Raw genomic sequence first — 19,842 nt, 5'->3', positions numbered from 1 at the left:
TAGTAAAGATGATGCAAAATCTTGGGAATAGAATGGAGAAAATACAAGAAATGTTTAAAAAGGACCTAGAAGAACTAAAGAGCAAACAAACAGTGATGAACAACACAATAAATGAAATTAAAAATTCTCTAGAAGGGGTCAATAGCAGAATAACTGAGGCAGAAGAACAGATAAGTGACCTTGAAGATAAAATAGTGGAAATAACTACTGCAGAACAGAAGAAAGAAAAAAGAATGTAAAGAATTGAGGGTAGTCTCAGAGACCTCTGGGACAACATTAAATGCATCAGTATTAGAATTATAGAGATCCTAGAAGAAGAGAAAAAGAAAGGGACTGAGAAAATATTTGAAGAGATTATAGTTGAAAACTTCCTTAATATGGGAATGGAAATAGTTAATCAAGTCCAGGAAACACAGAGAGTCCCATACAGGATAAATCCAAAGAGAAACATGCCAAGACACATATTAATCAAACTATCAAAAATTAGAAACAAAGAAAAAATATTAAAAGCAGCAAGGGAAAAACAACAAATAATATACCAGAGAATCAACATAAGGTTAACAGCTGACTGTTCAGCAGAACCTCTGCAAGCCAGAAGGGAGTGGCAGGACTTATTTAAAGTGATGAAAGGGAAAAATGTACAACAAAGATTATTCTACCCAGCAAGGATCTCATTCAGATTCGATGGAGAAATTAAAATCTTTACAGCCAATCAAATGCTAAGAGAATTCAGCACCACCAAACCAGCTTTACAACAAATGCTAAAGGAACTTCTCTAGGCAGCAAACACAAGAGAATGTAAAGACTTACAATAACAAACCCAAAACAATTAAGAAAATGGTAATAGGAACATACATATTGATAATTACCTTAAATGTAAATGGATTAAACGCTCCAGCCAAAAGACCTAGAGTGGATGAATGGATGCAAAAATAAGGCCCATATATATGCTGTCTACAAGAGATCCACTTTAGACCTAGGGACACATACAGACTGAAAGTGAGGGAATGGAAAATGATATTCCATGAAAATGGAAACCAAAAGAAAGCTGGAGTAGCAATTCTCATATCAGACAAAATAGACTTTAAAACAAAGATGATTAAAAGAGACAAAGAAGGACACTACATAATGCTCGAGGGATCAATCCAAGAAGAAGATATAACAATTGTAAATATTTGTGCACCCAACGTAGGAGCACCTCAATACATAAGGCAAATACTAACAGCCATAAAAGGGGAAATCGACAGTAACACAATCATAGTAGGGGACTTTACCACCCCACTTTCACCAATGGACAGATCATCCAAATTGAAAATAAATAAGGAAACACAAGCTTTAAATGATACATTAAACAAGATAGACTTAATTGATACTTATAGGACATTCCATCCGAAAACAACAGAATACAAATTCATCTCAAGTGCTCCTGGAACATTCTCCAGGATCATATCTTGGGTCACAAATCAAGCCTTGGTAAATTTAAGAAAATTGAAATTGTATCAAGTATCTTTTCTGACCACAATGCTATGAGACTAGACATCAATTACAGGAAAAAATCTGTAAAAACTACGAACACATGGAGGCTAAACAATACACTACTCAATAACCAAGAGATCACTGAGGAAATCAAAGAGGATATCAAAAAATACCTAGAAAGAAATGACGATGAAAACATGACGACCCAAAACCTATGGGATGCAGCAAAAGCAGTTCTAAGAGGGAAGTTTATAGCAATACAATCCTACCTTAAGAAACAAGAAACATCTGAAATAAACAACCTACCCTTACACCTAAAGCAATTAGAGAAAGAAGAACAAAAAAACCCCAAAGTTAGCAGAAGGAAAGAAATCATAAAGGTCAGATCAGAAAAAAATGAAAAAGAAATGAAGGAAACGGTAGCAAAGATCAATAAAAATAAAAGTTTGTTCTTTGAAGGATAATGGTTTATCAAAATTGATAAATTGATAAATTGATAAACCATTATCCAGACTCATCAAGAAAAAAAGAGAGAAGGCTCAAATCAATAGAATTAGAAATGAAATTGGAGAACTGGGCTTCACTGGTGGCGCAGTGGTTGAGAATCCACCTGCCGATGCAGGGGACATGGGTTCATGCCCGGGTCTGGGAAGATCCCACATGCCACGGAGCAGCTAGGCCCATGAGCCATAGACACTGAGCCTGTGCGTCCAGAGCCTGTGCTCCGCAATGGGAGAGGCCACAACAGTGAGAGGCCCGTGTACCAAAAAAAAAAAAAAAAAAAAAAATTGGAGAAGTAACAACTGACACTGCAGAAATACAAAGAATCATGAGAGTTTACTACAAGCAACTATATGCCAATAAAATGGACAACCTGGAAAAAATGGACAAATTCTTAGAAATGCACAACCTTCCGAGACTGAACCTGGAAGAAATAGAAACTATGAACAGACCAATCACAAGCACTGAAATTGAAACTGTGATTAAAAATCTTCCAACAAACAAAATCCCAGAACCAGATGGCTTCACAGCCCAATTCTATCAAACATTTAGAGAAGAGCTAACAGCTATCCTTCTCAAACGATTCCTAAATATAGCAGAGGGAGGAACACTCCCAAACTCATTCTATGAGACCACCATCACCCTGATACCAAAAACAGAAAAGATGTCACACAGGAGGAAAACTACAGGCCAATATCACTGATGAACATAGATGCAAAAATCCTCAACAAAATACTAGCAAACAGAATCCAACTGCACATTAAAAGGATCATGCACCATGATAAAGTGCAGTTTATCCCAGGAATGCAAGGATTCTTCAATATATGCAAATCAATCAATGTGATACACCATATTAACAAATTGAAGGGGAAAAACCATATGATCCTCTCAATAGATGCAGAAAAAGCTTCTGAGAAAATTCAACACCCATTTATGATAAAAAACCCTCCAGAAAGTAGGCATAGAGGGAACTTACCTCAAAATAATAAAGGCCATATATGAGAAACACACAGCCAACATCATCCTCAGTGGTGAAAAACTGAAACTACTTCCACTAAGATCAGGAACAAACAGTGTTGCCCACTCTCACCACTAGTATTCAACATACTTTTGGAAGTTTTAGCCACAGCAATCAGAGAAGAAAAAGACATAAAAGGAATCCAAATCAGAAAAGAAGTAAAGCTGTTACTGTTTACAGATGATATGATACTATACATAGAGAATCCTAATGATGCTACGAGAAAATTACTAGAGTTAATCAATGAATTTGGTAAAGTAGCAGGATACAAAATTAATGCAAAAACTCTCTTGCATTCCTATACACTAATGATGAAAAATCTGAAAGTGAAATTAAGAAAACACTCCCATTAACCATTGCAACAAAATGAATAAAATACCTAGGAATAAACCTACCTAAGGGGACAAAAGACCTGTATGCAGAAAATTATAAGACACTGATAAAAGAAATTAATATAATATAAATAGATGGAGAGATATACCATCTTCTTGGATTGGAAGAATCAACATTGTGAAAGTGACTATAATACCCAAAGCAATCTATAAATTCAGTTCAATCCCTATCAAACTACCAGTGGCATTATTCTCTGAACTAGAACAAAAAAATTCACAATTTATATGGAAACACAAAAGACCCCAAATAGCCAAAGCAATCTTGAGAAAGAAAAATGGAGCTGGAGGAATCAGGCTCCCTGACTTCAGAGTATACTACAAAGCTACAGTTATGAAGACAGTATGGTACTGGCACAAAAACAGAAATATAAATCAATGGAACAGGATAGAAAGCCCAGAAATAAACCCATGCACATATGGTCACCTTATCTTTGTTAAAGGAGGCATGAATATATAATGGAGAAAACATCGCCTCTTCAATAAGTGGTGCTGGGAAAACTGGACAGCTACATGTAAAAGAATAAAGTTAGAACACTCCCTAACACCATACACAAAAATAAACTCAAAATGGATTAAAGACCTAAATGTAAGGCCAGAAACTATCAAACTCTTAGAGGAAAACAGACAGAACACTCTACAGCATAAATCACAGCAAGATCCTTTTTGACCCACCTCTTAGAGAAATGGAAATAAAAACAAAAATAAACAAATGGCACCTAATGAAACTTAAAAGCTTTTGCACTGCAAAGGAAACCATAAACAAGATGAAACGACAACCCTCAGAATGGGAGAAACTATTTGCAAATGAAGCAACTGACAAAGGATTAATGTCCAAAATTTACAAGGAGCTCATGTAGCTCTATATCAAAAAAACAAACAACCCAATCCAAAAATGGGCAGAAGACCTAAATAGACATTTCTCCCTAGAAGATATACAGATTGCCAACAAACACATGAAAGAATGCTCAACATCCTTAATCATTAGAGAAATGCACATCAAAAGTACAATGAAGTATCACCTCACACGGGTCAGAATGGCCATCATAAAAAATCTACAAACCGTAAATGCTGGAGAGGGTGTGGAGAAAAGGGAACCCTCTTGCACTGTTGGTGGGAATGTAAATTAATACAGCCACTATGGAGAACAGTATGGAGGTTCCTTAAAAAACTAAAAATAGGTCTACCATGTGACCCAGCAATCTCACTACTGGGCATATACCCTGAGAAAACCATAATTCAAAAGGAGTCATGTACCACAATGTTCATTGCAGGTCTGTTTACAATAGCCAGGACGTGGAAGCAACCGAAGTGTCCATCGACAGATGAATGGATAAAGAAGATGTGGCACATATATATAATGGAATATTACTCAGCCATAAAAACAGGTGAAATTGAGTTTTTTGTGGCCAGGTGGATGGACCCTGAGTCTGTCATGCAGAGTGAAGTAATTCAGAAACAGAAAAACAAATACAGTATGCTAACACATATATATATGGAATCTAAAAAAAAAAAAAAAAGTCCATGAAGAACCTAGGGGCAAGACAGGAATAAAGATGCATAGCTACTAGAGAATGGACTTGAGGACACGGGGAGGGGGAAGGGTAAGCTGGGACAAAGTGAGAGAGTGGCATGGACATATATACACTGCCAAATGTAAAATAGATAACTAATGGGAAGCAGTCGCATTGCACAGGGAGATCAGCTCGGTGCTTTGTGACCACCTAGAGATGTGGGATAGGGAGGGTGGGAGGGAGGGAGATGCAAGAGGGAAGAGATATGGAGATATATGCATATGTATGACTGATTCACTTTGTTATACGGCAGAAACTAACACACCACTGTAAAGCAATTATACTCCAATAAAGATGTTAAAAAAAAAGAAAAGAGCATACAGTTTAATCATCAAGCCTCGTTTCCGCACCTTAGCTTTGCTGTACCCTACACCAAAGTTTTTTCACTATAAACATTGCCCAATTTCAACCATTCTCTGTCTTGGAAGATCGGCCTTAAAATCTGGCCCAAGCCCCATGGATATCCCTCTAGTTTCCTCATTTTGAGAGACCAGTGACATTGTCAATGTTTTGGTCTCTCTTTCTGTACTAAGTCTAACAAACTTAGCTTTGCTTGATCAATAGATGTTCCTTGTGTCAGTTTATATTATAGTTTCCATATCTAGAATCATACTTTTCTAAAAATCTTTATCTGTAATGTGAAATGTTCAAATTCTTGGCCATGGAAATATCACTTTCATATATGAAGATTTTTTTTTAACTTGCAGCTTGGTTTATCTCTCAAAACTAAGTTTTGTAGTTATTTGCCCTTACATTAAAAAGGAAAGAGACAAAAACAGTAAAAAGCTTTCTCTTTCAAATCCTTCTTACACATTTTGTCATTTCCCCTCTATTAACTCTGTCCTTGGGTTGAGAAGCAATTGTCTTCCTGAACTTTCATTTGCATACTGCACTGAAGCTTGGACTCTGGTTGCAGCTTCTTAATTTTATTGACTAAAAGTCCATTGAGCTATTTAAGACTGTGACTTACTGTGTTTGAGAGATGCCGCTTGAGGCCAATTGAAGCTTTTTACTTTCTACCATTTTCCCCATGAACAATTTACCTATTCTTTTTCTTTAAAAAAAAGAAAACCACTTATTCCAATATGCTGGTTGTTTCATTTGCTTAAAATATACAAACATAAAGTAAAGGAAAAATGACTCAGGAGTAAGCTCCAGGGATGCATCTACTACAAAGCCATCTGAGGAATTAACCAAAGGCTATGAATTTGGACAGATTGTTCTTTGGCTGCAGCAAGCTCTGTACTAGAGCTTGTGAGTCAGATGAGGTTTGTTTTCTAACAACCTTAACACTTCTTTTTGGAAAGAAAGCCCTGAAGTGTAGACGGTCAATCTATTTCTGAACCTGGATATAAAATAAACAAGAAAGCAAAGGAATAACATCAACAACAGCAAAGTGTCCTCAGAATCCTGACTTATTTTTCACAATGCTTTGGAATGTGGGTTTGTTGTTGACACCACTAACATTGGAATATGCAACTGTAACCTCCCAAGAAGGGGACTGGGGAATTTGGGTTGCTTCACTCATGAGATGCCTGCCTCTGTACTCTGTGCTCTCAAGCACCAGGAAGAAATGGTCAGGTTAGCTTGTTTGCAGTGGTAGACAGAGTCCTGGGGGGTAGTAGCGGAGGGTGGGTGGCTGGGATAGGTATAGCAACTTAGCTGCTTCTCTAAACCTGTTTTTTACATTGGGACCTACAGAATGAACTATATAGAATGAATTAAAGTCAAACTTCGTACATGAAGAAACAAACTTTGCCACCTTGTTTATTTTTTCTTTATCCCATTTGTATATTTCCCCCCTTTTTTTAACATCCGAGTTATATCTATGTCCTTGCCATGTATGTGCAGAAAAGAAGGCATGTCGAGTTATGTCTTCACTGGCCAACTTGATTGGTAATTCTTTGTCAAGCTCTGAAGTTATTTAAACCATTACCCAATATTTTAAAAACAAAAATTATCATATAAAAATTCCAACTTCAAGACTCCCTTTAAAAAAACCCCAGCTCATCTCAAAATACTGGGTTTATGTTCTCACATGGCAACAATTGTCTGGGCTGAGGAGGCTGATTTCTTTATTTAAGCCCTGTGTTATCTACTCTACCAGCATCCCCACCACTTCCTGTTTTCCTTTCCATCCCATCAGATTCATTCCTTGCATTACTTGTCTGGCCACTGCAAGTACTAGAATTTATGTCCTTTGATATAGGAATGGGAGGGTAGCATTGAAAGAGACTGGTGAGTTCAGCTGTATCAAGGTCATATAGAACCTTGGATTTAGGATTTTTAGATCAATGATTTTAACCAGGGGAAAGCAACCTCATGTAATCAACATAATAGTACCGTGAAGTAAATAGTTTATCCTTATTTTGAAGATGAGAAGATTGACATTCAAAGGGTTACAGACTCATTTCCAAGTTCACTGAGCTACTGTGACTAGACTAGAGAGATGAGTTTCTGATTCCAAAACACATAAACTTTCGCTGTGCTATCCTGACAAACACAGTTCCCTCAAATGAAACTGAAGATCATTTATCAGATTAACATCAAACTAGCAATTAAATGAATAGTGAATAAAAGTTGATCCTTATATGTGGTACTGTAGCTGATTATATTTCTTTGGGGTTGGGTTAGAATTAGAGCAGGGAACCAGAGACCAAGCAGAATTGCATCCAGAGATCAAGTGCTGAGGGAAAATAGAAGTGACCAGGAAGCAGGTTAGACCTTATAATAGCATGATATAATCCCATTGAATTTAATCATAAAAAATGAATTTACAAGCCAGTATACCAATATCTTCATTTTCAGTAGTCAGTCGATTTGTTAAGAATGACTGAACAATATTTTATGGTTAAGGTCAGTTGCATTGGTCTGAAGAAGGGTAAATGCTTTCAGGAAGTTGAACTATAGAATAGAAGTTTGCATCAGCAGCATGGACTTCAAATAAAGGGGTTGCTTTAGATAAAACTTCTTTCTTCCTGCCTTCCCTTCCTTTCTTCCTCCATCCCTCTCTCTTTTCTCCCTCCCTCCCTCCTTTCCTTTCTGCCTTTCAAAAATACATATTGAGGCTCTGCTATGTCCATGATCTTCTGCTAGCATGGGGGATGTAGTGGTAGGTCAAACACATATTGTTCATATTCACATAAGTAATTATATAAATTATGATAGGAGCAAGAAGAAAAAAATATAAGGTGTTGTGACAACTTAATGATGTAACCTCACTCTCATTGGAATATTAGATGACTCCCTTACAACGTGGCATTTGAGGTAAACCTAGAAAAAAGGTAATAGTTTGTCAGGTAAAGATTGGATAATGAGCATTTCTTTGTTTTTCTTTTCTTTTTTTTTTATTGAAGTATACTTGATTTACAGTGTGTCAGGCATACAGTAAAGTGATTCAGTTTGATTCTTTTTTCAGATTTTTTTCTAATATAGGTTATTATAAGATATTGAATATAGTTTCCTGTGTTGTACATTTAGTCCTTGTTGTTTATTTTATATATAGTAGTGTGTATCTGTTAATCCCAAATTTCTGATTTTTACCCCCCCTTTCCCCTTTGGTAACCATAAGTTTGTTTTCTATGTCTATGAGTCTGTTTCCATTTTGTAAGTTCATTTGTATCAATTTGTTTTTTAGATTCCACATATAAGTGATATCATATGATATTTGTCTTTCTCTGTCTGACTTACTTCACTTAATATGATAATCTCTAGTTGCATCCATGTTGCTGCAGATGGCATCATTTCATTTTTTTATGGCTGAGTAATATTCCATTGTATATGTGTACCACATCTTCTTTATCCATTCATCTGTTGATGGACATTTAGGTTGCTTCCATGTCTTGGCCATTGGAAATAGTGCTGCTATGAATATTAGGGTGCATATATCTTTTCAAAGGAACATTTCTGTCAATAGAAATGGTAGGCATTACAGCAGGAAAGGGTGTAGCTCAGAAAGAAAATTTTGGAAGGTTGCTGTCGCAGGTGGTTTATAAGCAAGTCAGATAACTGTATGACTGGGCTTGCCACATAAAATGTAGGGCACTTAGATTCAAGTTTCAGAAAAACAATGGATAATTTTCGAGTGTGAGACACATTGTTATCTGAAAACTTAGACATGACCTCCGACTGGAGAGAAAGAAGCAGCCAGATGAAGCAGCAGGTTGGAAATTTCTTTAAGAACTTTTATTGAGGATTGGTTAGAGCAGGTGAGAGGGATGGTACAGTTTATGCTTTAAAAATTTCACTCTTCTGGTCTGTGGAGAGTGGACTAGAGTGGTAACAATGGAAGCAGAGAGGCAGTAATGAAGTTGTTGACAGAATTCAGTTTAGAGAAGGTGGTGTCTTGGTCTGGGATTATGGCAGTAGCGATGTAGGAAAGTGGTTTGAATGTAGATATTTTGTGGAAATAGAATCAGGAAGACTTGGATGAGTGGCAAATAGGAGATGAAATCATCAAAGATGATTCAGGTGGGAGGATAGAGGGAACATATAGTAAAATGCAGATATGCCAATTTTTAGAAAATGTTTGAAGGGGAGTTTTCAAAAGTTAATACTTTAACACATTAAAATTTGGGATGCTTATAAGATAGTCAAGTATAGATGTCAAGTTGGCAGATGGATATATAGTTCTGAGGCTGAGGAAAGAGCTACAGGCTAAAAATATAAATATGTCTTCAGTCAGATTATAATAGAACAGACGTAACAGGGTTGTTTGCTTTTTTGTTTTGGTTGCTTAAATCACTCTATTCCAGTTACTTCATTCTTTTTTTTTTTTTTTTTTTTTTTGCGGTACGCGGGCCTCTCACTGCCGTGGCCCCTCCCGCCGCGGGGCACAGGCTCCGGACGCGCAGGCCCAGCGGCCATGGCCCACGGGCCCAGCCGCTCCGCGGCATATGGGATCCTCCCAGACCGGGGCACGAACCCGTATCCCCCGCATCGGCAGGCGGACTCCCAACCACTGCGCCACCAGGGAGGCCCCATCCAGTTACTTAATTCTGAGACTGTACCTTGTGCTTTTGATGGATAATTGGGAAGCGATCTGGTTTAATCTGCAAAATATATAAAGAAACATTTCGTAGGGTGAGTTACTATAAAAATGGCCATCTGTTTTCTTTTGAATTTTCATTTCTTTCTGTTTCCAAGGGTGATCACCTAAACTTGTCCTTCTGTCTGGGAGAGAATGGTAGCCCACAGTTCACCATATTGTCCCCGAATATGCATGGACCAGGGCATCAGGCGAATATTCCTGGGGTAGCATGCAAGGCTGTTTGAAAGAGGGAGAGACAGGAAATTTTTATGTTTTTAGAAAACTTTTGCAAATTCGAGTCAGAAGTGATTAGAAAGTAAATGCAAGTAATTGAAAGCAATTTCAGGGGATTGACAGAACCTCAAAGCTAACTGAAGATGAGCTCTAAGGAAGAGGATGACTCAAGAATTTTTCTTCTTGTGTTTCTTCTTCCACACATTACATAGCTAAAACACAGAAGCATTTCTCAATTATTTCTACCACTAACTCAAGCAAAGAGGCTGTCTGGCTAATGGAAAATTTCAGAGGTGAAATTTAGGAATTTCTGAAAGCTCTGGATGCAGCTGTTGGATCCAGAGTTATAATGGAGCCCAGGGAGCCTGGATGATGCCTTATCTCACAAATGGAGACAAACAGTTGTCTTTATGCAGTGTTTTTGGAATGGTAGGAGATGGCCTATTAATTTAAGATCCCTAGTTCAGGAATAATCATGGGCATGAGAACTTGAGATTGGGGATGATTAAAAGTGGTATTTGTTTTCCTCCTTTCTCTCTTTCTCTGTCTTTGAGATTAAAACAGTGAATTCTCACAAAGTTTTATTTATTTATTCTACTAAAAATGGGAAAAGTCATTAAAAAGATTGATTTTCTTATTATACCTTTAAAAAAACTTCCCTAAGTACCTATTATCTTTATTAAATAGAAATGTTTGGAGTGTGTACATTGTGGGTTGTGCATGATATCATTTCAACTTGAAGGAATTCCAGCATTTTTTGTTCATTTTTATTAAGCTTATGTGCAGCACATTATGTTAAAAACTCTTTAAAATAATTTATTCTTTATTTTTCAAAATGCCTCTTTGAGACAGGTAGGAGGCAAGTTTTATATTACACAAATTTTCATGGTCATATTGTGAAACGAGTGAGTTGCATGATGTGGCTTTTGTCCTCTCAACGGAAGCTGCATATCTCCTTGCTTTAATAGGATTTCAGTTTAAGTTGAAGAAAGGAAATTACTAAAACTGCAGATATTCAATAAAATAATAATTGCACACTTCAAAAATGAGTAAATTTCAACTATATAATATATTAGTAATCAATATTTATATGAATAATATATATATTTTAGAGGATGTAGGACTATGATGTGCACCAATGATAATGGCTTGGTAGAAGGGATTACTTATGAGGAAAGAGGAAAATAATTTGACCTTCTTTGCCTTAAATCAATATTAACAAAATCCATAGGGTAGTTGTCTATTTTTAAAGTATCAAGAAGAATTTGAATACTCGAAGTTCATACTATAAAAATACAGACAATGGGGCTTCCCTGGTGGCACAGTGGTTGAGAGTCCACCTGCCGATGCAGGGGACACGGGTTCGTGCCCCAGTCCGGGAAGATCCCACATGCCGTGGAGCGACTAGGCCCGTGAGCCATGGCTGCTGAGCCTGCGCGTCCGGAGCCTGTGCTCCGCAACGGGAGAGGCCACAACAGTGAGAGGCCCGCGTACCGCAAAAAAAAAAAAAAAAAAAAAAAAATACAGACAATGAGCTAGCATTTGATTAATATTTGCAACAATTTCCTTTTTTCCCTTGTAGTTAGCTAAGATCTTGCTTCACTAAGTGAGACTGTTGACAGTATCTTCTGTGTATTTCATGTTGTTCATGTACATTTGTATATAATTTACTATTACATCAAATCAAAATAAACATGAATCTCTAAGTCACTTTCAAGGTTTTAAGGGTCAATTTAAAGATTTAGCTGTGATGACATCAACTTTTTGACTCACGTATCTGACATACATCTTTCCTTAAAAATCTCAATTATGACATACCGAGATTAACCTTCCAGATAGTGCTGTAATTATTTTAGATGAGACAAATGGCACACTTTCTCATTCTCTGAAATCAAAAAACTTGGATGAATGCTTTTAAAATTCTCACAGATTATTGTTTTGAGTTGTAAACTCTTAGTTAGAGATTGTGGGGCAGGGTAATAGGATAAAGTTAAGAAGCAACTCACTGAAGTAGCAAATGGGAATGAAGGATTCATGTTGATGCTTTGAGAGGAGCTCATATGCACACATACTGTACGATAACAGTGATAATAGCAATAATGATAATAATAATGGTAATAATGATGACAATAATGTAGACATTTTAACAATTTTTTATTCTAATACAACTCTTACTATACCTCTACAACGTTCAAAATAATGTTATATCCTTTCTTACATTATCCTTGTTGTAAAATGGGACTGTTGCCTTATCATTAAATTTAGACTGAATGTAAACTTTAGAGATAGCCTACTCAGGTACATTAGACTTTCTGAGTTCCTACCAACTGTGATATGATTGTAGATGGATAATTTGTTCAATATATCAGTTATGGGGCATAAGATTCAGCATTTCATGAAATTCTATGGGTGTTTCTGTTATATAGACAGACAGTTTTGGTACCTTTATGTAGACCGAAAGTAACATAAAACCAGAGTTGATTTCTTATTATCAATTGTTGACCAATTTCTGAGAATTAATTGAATTGGCAATATTAATTGAATATTGCCTGTATTTCAATTCAAGGAGCATCAAATATGGCATGAAGACCCATTATCAAACTTCTGGTGCTGTTTTACATTGTATTAGTAGTTTACTGCATCCTATCTCTTTTTGAAATAATAAGTATAGTAATGCCTTATACTTGAATAATAATGATAAATCTACCATTTGTTGACAGTTTCCCAGACTCTGTGAATGCTAATCCTTACAATATCTTGCTAGATATATATTATTATCACAGTTTTGTAGATGGTGATGGGACTGTAAGAGGACCCAGCTAGTAAGGGCAGAGGCCAGAATTAGAATGCACGTCTATTTGTCTCTGTAACCTGAGGTTTTTTTTTTTTTTTTCTCTACAGCATTAGAATCTGCTTCCAATATAAGCTATACTTTTTTTATAGTTTGTAAATCAATTCATAGTTATTACCTAATTTATCTTTACAACAACACCATGGGCTAACTTTGCTAGCTAAAACAACATCAAAATTCTGTTTTGAGATCCAAAGAGTTTAAATGCCTTTCTCAAGTTCAAACGTTTGGATTTCAGTTTAAATTCTGGTCCTCTAACATCTTTATTTTCTTCTCCTGTAGACAAAGCACCTATTTTGTGCAAGGAACTAGAGAAATATAAAGATACAGAAAATGCTGCCCAGGACCAATAAAGGGGCTTCAGCCTGCGATAGGTCAGAACTACACAATTTAAATTAACAGAGCAAGGAACTACTCCATATGCATAAAGACAGTGGAGGCAATAGAAGTTCAAAGGGAAGACGTGTGTATGTATGAGTGTGTTTATGTGATCAGAATGGTGGGGCTTGAGTTGAATCTTAAAAAAAGGATAACATTTCATAGATAGAAATGAGTGGCCATTGTATATTAGGTATAGGAAAAGAGATAAGCGATATCTGTGTGGCAAATTGCTTTTATTTTGGTAATCCTCCCCGGAAATAAAATTAAAGCAAAAGCCCGCACAAAACTTGATAGGAGCCTCCAGTGAGCCATTCTTCTCAGGTTTAAATAGTTCTCAGAGGTTCAAAGATAAGTTTTTTTTTTTTTCTTTTTCAGGATAATTTTTCTTTTGCAATTACATAAACAGTGATTTTAAAGCATCTGCCAAAAGATTGAAAATAATTGTTTACCTTTGTTTTTCATTACCTGGCATGTAAATGTAATAGATTGCTTTCCACATCATCCCAGGTCAGATCACTCAGTGTTTTAGAACTGTAAGCATTTCATCAGCCTCTCACTTCCTTATGTTAGGCTTGTGTTCTTTTCCTTCCAGATTAAACTTTGCATTTTGAAAATTTGAGCACCTTTTGTTCATGAGCCACCAGTCATCATTGGAAGATGTTTCTTATTTTCTAGCAAGAGGTTTTTTTTTTCTGAAAAAAGGTATATGGAGCTAGAGTATACTTATAAATTATGTTTTAACAAATATGGTAAGTTTTTCTTTTATGGTTCTTTTCACTTGTCCTTAGGTTTTTGATAATCATAAGCACAGAAAAATAATGTTTTTTATAGATAATTATCTAAGTCATCAAGAAATTTCCTTATATGGATACCCCGCCACCTCCCCCCAAAAAAATAGATTTCTAAAAACATTTCTACAGGAGCAAGTGTTAATTTTAGTTAGCATGTTATAGTAACAATAAACAACATTTGAAATTGAACAAATTTACCTATAATTACAATATCCTCACTATATTTTGGCTTATTTCATTCCAGTTTTGGTCATGTTACTCACTTTTTCTCTTTGCATCCGTACACACACACACACACACACACACAAACACAGTGAAAACATTCATGCTATTTTGAGTACTGCTTTTGACCATTTTCATGTCGTTAGAAAATGTTTTTTCGACTTCCTATTCTTTCTTTACAATTTCCATTTTATTGTTTTGCTTTGCTAAATTATTTGCCTATTATTGAGCAAGATACAAACATAACATATGTTTTCTTTCATTCCTGTTTTTATTCACCCTTTGGCTATAACCTCTCTTCTGGACTTCGTTCATCTCTGGTGGATTTATATAGGATTAAAAAAGATAGAGTTTATCTAAAAAGGAATACTTAAACAAGACACCTTAATTATGGCCAAGACCAAACCTCTGTAAGTACTAATTTAGCATTCAATAGCACCACTTGTGAAAGTTTCTAAGTCCTCATTCCTTTAATCTGAGGAAACCTGGTAGCAGAAGGCACATTGCTGTTGAAATTAGGGTACCTGAGTCTAAGTTCTGACTCTGCATGAACCAGTGGCACTTTGTTTGCACACAGTACAATCTATCTCCTCTCTGGGCCTCAATTTCCTCATCTGTAAATTGAAGGGGTTAGATTTCTAAAATGTCGTGCGTGTAAGACAGACGAAAGAGAGGAGGGAGTCCGAAGTGCCATATTTCTCTAAAAGAAACAAAGACTCTGATTGGTTTTATGGCCTTTTCAGTGTGTGATACTGGCTATATATTAAGTGGAAAACAAAAACTAGGCTTGTGAGGATTTAGAGATGTTAGCAGATGATTGCTGCAGATTGGGAATCTGTAGAGAAGTCACATGTAACTGTACAATCCATTAAAGCTTTAAATGGTACAAGGAAGTCTGACTGAATAGATACCAACTAAGAGAGGATGAATGGGGTAGAACAGGTTTACTGGTTCTGCATCATCGTATTTCTACATTGCATCTTGTCAACTAGCTAAAGGGGATAGTTCTCATTTCTTTTCAATTCTATTGTATCTTAATTATGATATTGTGAATCGAGAATCATCTTCTTCACACAGGTATCTGCAATTCCATTTTAGTAGTCTTGAAAAGACTAACTGAAAATGTGGTACTCAGGTTGACACAGGAACTGATTAATACATTTACTTATTACATTAAACTGTTTTGTCATAGGCTGGCAAAAGATATATTGGTGAATTCCCTCCTATTTATTTCTTCCCCTTCTTTTTGAAATTATGTTCGAGTTGAGTCAATTAGCATGCTGAGATTGAGGAAGCTTTAAAAAATGATTGGCTGATGATTTTTCTGTGGTTGGTTGTTGCTTTACAACTCATGTCAGATTTCACATCCAGCACTCTCAAAAATTAGGAAGGTGAGAAATATGTTGATTTAATGGGAATTAAGAATATGGGTTCCTGGGTCTACATTTTACTGGGCATGGGAATTTGAGCCTGTTACTTTATGTCTTCTAAACTCAGTTTGGAAATGATTTTCAGTATGGAAATGATGAGGATTATGATGATAAACTAATTCACAGAGCTTAATGAGTGAATCAAATAAGTAAATGGGGGTAAATATGCTTTATATAAGAATATACATGTGTGAGGAGAACTTGTTACCATCATTGATCAGCTTTTATCACGCCCATTTGCATGAGGTGGTATACCCAACTTTACTAATAATACTACAAAAATCTGTTTATTGAAGACATAATTTTTTATCTGTTACAAATGCTAAATATGATGAGATTTATTTTTGATAAAAGAATTGATCATTTAATTTACTGAAAAGTTCTTCTGTACTGTGCTTGTAATGAGCACTTTTATTACATTATCTTGTTAAGTACTGACGCTTAGTGAGACTAATTTTTTGAATATCACACACAAGTAAATGGCAGGTTTAAGACTGAAACGCCTGTAGGTCTGATTCTTATGTTGCTGCTGCCATGTCCTACAGCATGCTACTTCCTGACTTGACCCCATCTTTATCCATTATTTACTCTCGGGATACTGAAAACTACTTACCCCGCTTTTCAAAGTTATTAACCCTGGTTCAGTGAATTGACGATCTAAACCAGAAAACTGTTGCAGTAAAGAGCAAAACAGACTCAAACACTAAGTACATGTTAGGATGACCTCATTTTAGGTGGTGGACAAGGGTAAATTTGTATAATATATATACATGGTGTAGGTGAGGCATTTAGCATATGTATAAGGCAAAGAATATCAGTAAAAGAGGATATGCTTGTAGCAAAGGCTAAGTTATGGACATTAAGTGCCCTAGAAGCAGAAGCCCTGGTTTGAATGTGTGCGGCTTTGCACAGGTCATTTAACCTCTGTAAACTACTCATTTTCTTCATCTGTAAAGTTGGGGTTTAGAAATATTTCCTGTATTATAGTAGTATTATGAGATCATCTGAGTATGATGTCACAGTACCAAAGAGTAGAGAGAAATTTTAACCTAATAGGGAGGTTGAATTTCCATGTTAAAATATTCTTGTACACATTTTTGGATTCATTTTCAAGTCTTGATTTAGATACTTTGCCTTTGTTTTATGTCAGTAGTGACTGCATCGATTAAATACTAGCATTGGCATTTTTGATTTTATGTGAACAAAGCATCTCTTGTGGAAACAAAATAATGGTTCAGCTCCACCCAGAAATGTCATGTTGCAGCCCTTAGCAAGCTATAGTAAAATGTTTGGAAGATATCAATAATGGATTACTATATAAATATTTATGTAGTGCTAAGAGGTAGTTCATTTCCATCAAGCTGGGGACATGCAAAATTGAATAGATACTGACACTAAACAGGACTTTGATTGAGAGGTTGTAGCATAATCCTTTTCCAATATTAAGCAAATAACATCTTTAAGATTGTTGGAGGTAAAGTGGATTTTGGAATTTTGTAGCAGCGAAAATCTCTCTAACAAATTATATGCTAATTTAATGGATCATGAATATAGTATGACTTTGTAAATATCTATATTTTTTCTGTTTACACAGTGGGTAGAAAAAAATGAGAAAAATATGCCTGGGTAATAGTGCCTAGATATTTTGGAAATAAAAAAGTAAGATACTTAATACTTTTGTCCCCAAATATAAATAACTGTCATATTAAGGCATTCAAGTTGGTTTGAATATTTCTCTTCTTTATTTTGGTGCTTGATTTTTCCCTCTGAGAAACTCTATAAAGAAAGACTGGTACTTCCATAAAAATGTGGAAATTCTGTTTTAGTAGCCTTTTAGAATTAAACTGTATATATACAATAATCATAATAAGAGCTTAAGCACAAGCATATCTCTAACCTGCTGTATAAATTTCTTAGAACATAAAAGATGTCACTTCTGGATCAAAAGCCTTTTTATGGAGTGGATCCACAACTGAACCATCCCTTCGTTTGCCCTAAAGATTATTGCAGGCAAATGATGTAAGCTGTTTTAGAATATCACAAAGATTCTCTAGGCCATACCTTTTTGCTACTGCCTAGGTAGTGGGTATTTTATTGAACACTGGGCCAAGCACTTTTCTAAGTGCTTTATAAATATGAACTTACATAAAACTTATGGTGAAGCGACTAAAAGTTATTTATTCCAAACTTGGAGATAGGGCAAAATGATTACTTCTTGATTTTTAAAATTTCATGCTAGATTATTTTCCAGTAAGCCCATCTGAGCATCATCTGACATATGCAGAGGATGTAACTTTGTTTGGCTAACAATCAATGATTGATAAATGTGCAGATGGTTTATGGCCTTTTCAGGTTAGAAGTTGACCTGCAGAAATTAATAAGTTCCTACAGTTTAATAGCCTTGGAGATATATCAGCTCCAAAGGTAATATGGTTTTATAGCTCTGTTGAAATTTAGCCTAGTAAACACTACATCTAATTTGCAATTTTACTTCAACATTCCTTTGTAGCTATTTTATCTTCTGCTGATATCTTCATAAATATCAATATGTTCAGTAACACTTTACCAAATGCTAACTAGGACTTTGTTGGAGAATTTTATCTCTTTAGCTATTACACTTAGGCTAGTATTAATTCTGTAGTTATTGAAATTGTAGCAGAGCCAACTTAAATAACTTGCCCAAATTCAAACAGCTAGGAAGGAGGTACAGCTGGGATTTAAGTCCATGTATTTTGGCTTTAAAGTCTATTTTCTTCACCTTAAGGAATTTGGCCTTTCTCATGCCAAGATGTTTATTAATAATACTCTCTCCCCACATATGAACAACAAACAAATCCCTAGTCTCCTCATGCAATACTCAAGGCATTAATTGAGTCCTCTGTGTACAAGTACTCACCATGGCTAGTTTTAGCCTTTTGCCCCTGCAAAACAGCTATGGAGAGCTAGTTCACACAAATGCATTTAACTATGCTGTACTGCAGTTTGGGTCTCAAGCACTTTTCATGTAGTGAGAACAATCGTCTTATTAATCATCAAAGGATCTCTAACAGTGCTTGAGATCAAGTGTTCTACTTAAAAAAAATGAGTTAGTGGTAACATAGTATACCTTTGAATGGTGAATGAATTGTTTCCAACCTAAATCTCATTTGAAATGACAATTCCAAAACCTCAGAACAAGGCTGATGGTCCTGATATGTCGGAGTGGGTGACAGGATTCCATTTGGTAACTCAGAGGTGATCAGGACCACTGTAGTAACTGGTCATCATGATATTGGTAGCTAAATGAAAAGTCCTGGGATTGTTTGCAAGTAAACTCAGGTGACTGGGACCAGTGCCCAGGAGGGTTTGGCAACCTTGAAGGATAAGATCTCTGCAGCTGCAGGATTAAAGGCTCCCTGTGGCAGGGGAGAATTTTCATCTTCATGGAGAGTGTCTGAGACATCAGACATCACGAGGTAATTTGGGAAGTTTTGCTGCCTCTATCACACTGTTGGAGAAAGAAGAGAATTAAAGAGAAATGGATATGGTCACAAAATACTGACCTTGGTACTCCAAGCTGACCATCTCTAAGAATATTCACTGTAGGTGGTGACACAAGATGCTCTTCAGATTTGAGATATGGTCAGACTCACCTCAAGTGGTTTAAGAAGTTTATCACTTTGACCTAAGTTCCTCCCTTGTTCTGAAGCAGAGGAGGATAAAAAGACAATTCCCAGAAGGGATTTTCACAACTCTCTAAAGGTCAAGGATTCACAGTCTGACTTGAGCAACGTTATAGGAAACATATACCAATAAAGGGAGTTCAGAGTAGGTTTCACCAAGGTCAGGAGTGGAGAACAGCGTGTGTTTGGAGAGCAGTTATGCCCACGATCACCCTTATAATTAAGGTAACATGTGAATTAAACAAAATGCTGGGTAAACATATCAGGAATAAGCAACTGCTTTG

Source organism: Mesoplodon bidens, assembly GCF_964165515.1.
Source record: "Mesoplodon bidens genome assembly, chromosome: 5".
Classification (NCBI taxonomy): Eukaryota; Metazoa; Chordata; class Mammalia; order Artiodactyla; family Ziphiidae; genus Mesoplodon; species Mesoplodon bidens.
Note: the sequence above shows the minus strand (reverse complement) of the source record.